We start from the raw sequence: 5,394 nt of genomic DNA on the forward strand, positions 1-5,394 counted from the left end.
TGTTCTCAGGGCAACAGGGTTGGACAAAACGGAGTCAACTGTCTCCTCTGGTCTCAGGTCAGTAGTTGTCTGAGGGCAGGTGAATCCCTCCTGGTCTCAGGGCAGAAGTTGTCTGAGGGCAGGTGAATCCCTCCTGGTCTCAGGTCAGTAGTTGTCTGAGGGCAGGTGAATCCCTCCTGGTCTCAGGGCAGAAGTTGTCTGAGGGCAGGTGAATCCCTCCTGGTCTCAGGGCAGAAGTCGTATTTTTCTGTTTTAAGGCAACGTAGTTGGAAAAAAGAGAGTCAACTGTCTCCTCTGGTCTCAGGGCAGAAGTTTTCTTAGGGCAGGTTAAACCCCTCCTGGTTTCAGGGCAGAAGTCGTGTTTTTCTGTTCTCAGGGCAACATGGTTGGACAAAACGGAGTCAACTGTCTCCTCTGGTCTCAGGTCAGTAGTTGTCTGAGGGCAGGTGAATCCCTCCTGGTCTCAGGTCAGTAGTTGTCTGAGGGCAGGTGAATCCCTCCTGGTCTCAGGGCAGAAGTTGTCTGAGGGCAGGTGAATCCCTCCTGGTCTCAGGGCAGAAGTTGTCTGAGGGCAGGTGAATCCCTCCTGGTCTCAGGTCAGTAGTTGTCTGAGGGCAGGTGAAGCCCTCCTGGTCTCAGGGCAGAAGTTGTCTGAGGGCAGGTGAATCCCTCCTGGTCTCAGCGCAGAAGTTGTCTGAGGGCAGGTGAATCCCTCCTGGTCTCAGGGCAGAAGTCGTATTTTTCTGTTTTAAGGCAACGTAGTTGGAAAAAAGAGAGCCAACTGTCTCCTCTGGTCTCAGGGCAGAAGTTTTATTAGGGCAGGTGAATCCCTCCTGGTCTCAGGGCAGAAGTCGTGTTTTTCTGTTCTCAGGGCAACATGGTTGGACAAAACGGAGTCAACTGTCTCCTCTGGTCTCAGGTCAGTATTGTCTGAGGGCAGGTGAATCCCTCCTGATCTCAGGTCAGTAGTTGTCTGAGGGCAGGTGAATCCCTCCTGGTCTCAGAGCAGAAGTTGTCTGAGGGCAGGTGAATCCCTCCTGGTCTCAGGTCAGTAGTTGTCTGAGGGCAGGTGAATCCCTCCTGGTCTCAGGGCAGAAGTTGTCTGAGGGCAGGTGAATCCCTCCTGGTCTCAGGTCAGTAGTTGTCTGAGGGCAGGTGAATCCCTCCTGGTCTCAGGGCAGAAGTTGTCTGAGGGCAGGTGAATCCCTCCTGGTCTCAGGGCAGAAGTCGTATTTTTCTGTTTTAAGGCAACGTGGTTAGACAAAACGGAGTCAACTGTCTCCTCTGGTCTCAAGGCAGAAGTTGTTTTGTAGGATTTTCCTCATGGCTGTTTAGTCTCATCTGGTCCCAGGGCAGAGACCATTGTTTCCCACTTTTTTGTCTGAGGGCAGGTGAATCCCTCCTGGTCTCAGGTCAGTAGTTGTCTGAGGGCAGGTTAATCCCTCCTGGTCTCAGGGCAGAAGTTGTCTGAGGGCAGGTGAATCCCTCCTGGTCTCAGGGCAGAAGTCGTATTTTTCTGTTTTAAGGCAACGTGGTTGGACAAAACGGAGTCAACTGTCTCCTCTGGTCTCAGGGCAGAAGTTGTTTTGTAGGATTTTCCTCATGGCTGTTTTGTCTCATCTGGTTCCAGGGCAGAGACCATTATTTCCCACTTTTTTGTCTGAGGGCAGGTGAATCCCTCCTGGTCTCAGGGCAGAAGTCGTATTTTTCTGTTTTAAGGCAATGTAGTTGGAAAAAAGAGAGCCAACTGTCTCCTCTGGTCTCAGGGCAGAAGTTTTATTAGAGCAGGTGAATCCCTCCTAGTCTCAGGGCAGAAGTTGTCTGAGGGCAGGTGAATCCCTCCTGGTCTCAGGGCAGAAGTTGTCTGAGGGCAGGTGAATCCCTCCTGGTCTCAGGTCAGTAGTTGTCTGAGGGAAGGGGGAATCCCTCCTGGTCTCAGGGCAGAAGTTGTCTGAGGGCAGGTGAATCCCTCCTGGTCTCAGGGCAGAAGTTGTCTGAGAGCAGGTGAATCCCTCCTGGTCTCAGAGCAGAAGTCGTGTTTTTCTGTTCTCAGGGCAACATGGTTGGACAAAACGGAGTCAACTGTCTCCTCTGGTGTCAGGTCAGTAGTTGTCTGAGGGCAGGTGAATCCCTCCTGGTCTCAGGGCAGAAGTTGTCTGAGGGCAGGTGAATCCCTCCTGGTCTCAGGGCAGAAGTTGTCTGAGGGCAGGTGAATCCCTCCTGGTCTCAGGGCAGAAGTTGTCTGAGGGCAGGTGAATCCCTCCTGGTCTCAGGTCAGTAGTTGTCTGAGGGCAGGTGAATCCCTCCTGGTCTCAGGGCAGAAGTTGTCTGAGGGCAGGTGAATCCCTCCTGGTCTCAGGGCAGAAGTCGTATTTTTCTGTTTTAAGGCAACGTGGTTGGACAAAACGGAGTCAACTGTCTCCTCTGGTCTCAGGGCAGAAGTTGTTTTGTAGGATTTTCCTCATGGCTGTTTAGTCTCATCTGGTCCCAGGGCAGAGACCATTGTTTCCCACTTTTTTGTCTGAGGGCAGGTGAATCCCTCCTGGTCTCAGGGCAGAAGTTGTCTGAGGGCAGGTGAATCCCTCCTGGTCTCAGGGCAGAAGTCGTGTTTTTCTGTTCTCAGGGCAACATGGTTGGACAAAACGGAGTCAACTGTCTCCTCTGGTCTCAGGTCAGTAGTTGTCTGAGGGCAGGTGAATCCCTCCTGGTCTCAGGGCAGAAGTTGTCTGAGGGCAGGTGAATCCCTCCTGGTCTCAGGGCAGAAGTTGTATTTTTCTGTTTTAAGGCAACGTGGTTGGACAAAACGGAGTCAACTGTCTCCTCTGGTCTCAGGGCAGAAGTTGTTTTGTAGGATTTTCCTCATGGCTGTTTAGTCTCATCTGGTCCCAGGGCAGAGACCATTGTTTCCCACTTTTTTGTCTGAGGGCAGGTGAATCCCTCCTGGTCTCAGGTCAGTAGTTGTCTGAGGGCAGGTGAATCCCTCCTGGTCTCAGGGCAGAAGCTGTCTGAGGGCAGGTGAATCCCTCCTGGTCTCAGGTCAGTACTTGTCTGAGGGCAGGTGAATCCCTCCTGGTCTCAGGGCAGAAGTTGTCTGAGGGCAGGTGAATCCCTCCTGGTCTCAGGGCAGAAGTTGTCTGAGGGCAGGTGAATCCCTCCTGGTCTCAGGGCAGAAGTCGTGTTTTTCTGTTCTCAGGGCAACATGGTTGGACAAAACGGAGTCAACTGTCTCCTCTGGTCTCAGGTCAGTAGTTGTCTGAGGGCAGGTGAATCCCTCCTGGTCTCAGGGCAGAAGTTGTCTGAGGGCAGGTGAATCCCTCCTGGTCTCAGGGCAGAAGTTGTCTGAGGGCAGGTGAATCCCTCCTGGTCTCAGGTCAGTAGTTGTCTGAGGGCAGGTGAATCCCTCCTGGTCTCAGGGCAGAAGTTGTCTGAGGGCAGGTGAATCCCTCCTGGTCTCAGGGCAGAAGTCGTATTTTTCTGTTTTAAGGCAACGTGGTTGGACAAAACGGAGTCAACTGTCTCCTCTGGTCTCAGGGCAGAAGTTGTTTTGTAGGATTTTCCTCATGGCTGTTTAGTCTCATCTGGTCCCAGGGCAGAGACCATTGTTTCCCACTTTTTTGTCTGAGGGCAGGTGAATCCCTCCTGGTCTCAGGTCAGTAGTTGTCTGAGGGCAGGTGAATCCCTCCTGGTCTCAGGTCAGTAGTTGTCTGAGGGCAGGTGAATCCCTCCTGGTCTCAGGGCAGAAGTTGTCTGAGGGCAGGTGAATCCCTCCTGGTATCAGGGCAGAAGCCGTATTTTTCTGTTTTAAGGCAACGTGGTTGGACAAAACGGAGTCAACTGTCTCCTCTGGTCTCAGGGCAGAAGTTGTTTTGTAGGATTTTCCTCATGGCTGTTTAGTCTCACCTGGTCCCAGGGCAGAGACCATTGTTTCCCACTTTTTTGTCTGAGGGCAGGTGAATCCCTCCTGGTCTCAGGGCAGAAGTTGTCTGAGGGCAGGTGAATCCCTCCTGGTCTCAGGGCAGAAGTTGTCTGAGGGCAGGTGAATTCAGATTTAACGGGCATTATGATGGACACCTATGTAAGCACATGTCAGTTCCTGCCAACATCCAGTAGCTTCGCACAGCCATTGAAGAGGAGTGGACCAACATTCCACAGGCCACAATCAACAAGCTGATCAACTCTATGCGAAGATGTGTTGCACTGCGTGAGGCAAATGGTGGTCACACCAGATACTGACTGGTTTTCTAGCACCCCATTGTATTCTATGTTTTGAACAATACCCCTAATCCCCATAATGAAGCCATGTCACATCATATTTCAACCCAGCTGTGAACAAAACTTGGGAAAACTCATCTAATCATCTAAAAATTCAGGTTTCTCCTGTGTAATCATTTGTCTGTTGACAGCTTTTGTTGCCTATTGAAATGTTTTTACCAACAGAGATCTGGAACATAAAGGCAGCATGGATTCCACAAATATCGTTCCAAAGGAGTCAAACATGAATTAATTCCTAGAGACTTGTGGAAAATGATGGCTTTTTAGCTTTATGTATGTGAAATTATGTAGATCTAAGCCAGGGCTGCTCAAGGTGGGGCCCGCAGGCCCAAGTTGGCCATGCTATTTTATTTTTGTGGGGTAGAAATTATCTTAAAATAAGTGGGGTTCTTAAATATTGATTATTTTACATAACTGAGCATTGCGGGCAGAGTCACTGGGAGCAACTAAGGATCAGTATTTTGCATCTTAACAATACAATAGGTGTTTGCTCTTGGCCTGCGGCTCACCGCTAACTTTAAGTTTTGGCACCCCTAATCTAGGCTAACACCTATATAATAGTGTCATTTGCCTAACCGATAACTACCCTTTATCTCAAGAAAGAAGAGCGGTGCAATAAAGAGAACTACCTTTATCCCATCTTTCATTCAAATATTTTATGTGGGGGATGATTAGGGCACTCAAGTTATTCCTGCAGTGGTTACAGGATGTCACCTCCTCACATGTATGCCTTTAAATGATAAGAGCAAACAAATGAGTTGGTCCATTAGGTTAGCTCCATTTTTGAGGTTGGGTAATGCAACACCTTGCTACAGGCTGTTGAAGACCTATCACGCAACATTTGATTATAATGGAAGAGCAGATCCACATCGTAGTAACTATGCAAAGTCAAATGCAACACAAAAATCAAAAACTGGAATCTGAAGCCGGTCAGGTGAGCTGAGCCAAGCTACCGTCAGAACTGATAAAAGATGTAGGCGATGACAGTAACCAGGAAGACTTGACAGATGTGGTACTTAACATCAGAGTCTCTACATTCCTCCGTTTCCTTGCATGTTAATATTGTGCAGCAGGAAAAAATGCTCTGCAAAGCTTGAGAAAACACAAGACAAAGGGCCGTAA

This window comes from Pagrus pagrus (assembly GCF_965226575.1).
Source record: "Pagrus pagrus genome assembly, chromosome: 19".
Classification (NCBI taxonomy): domain Eukaryota; kingdom Metazoa; phylum Chordata; class Actinopteri; order Spariformes; family Sparidae; genus Pagrus; species Pagrus pagrus.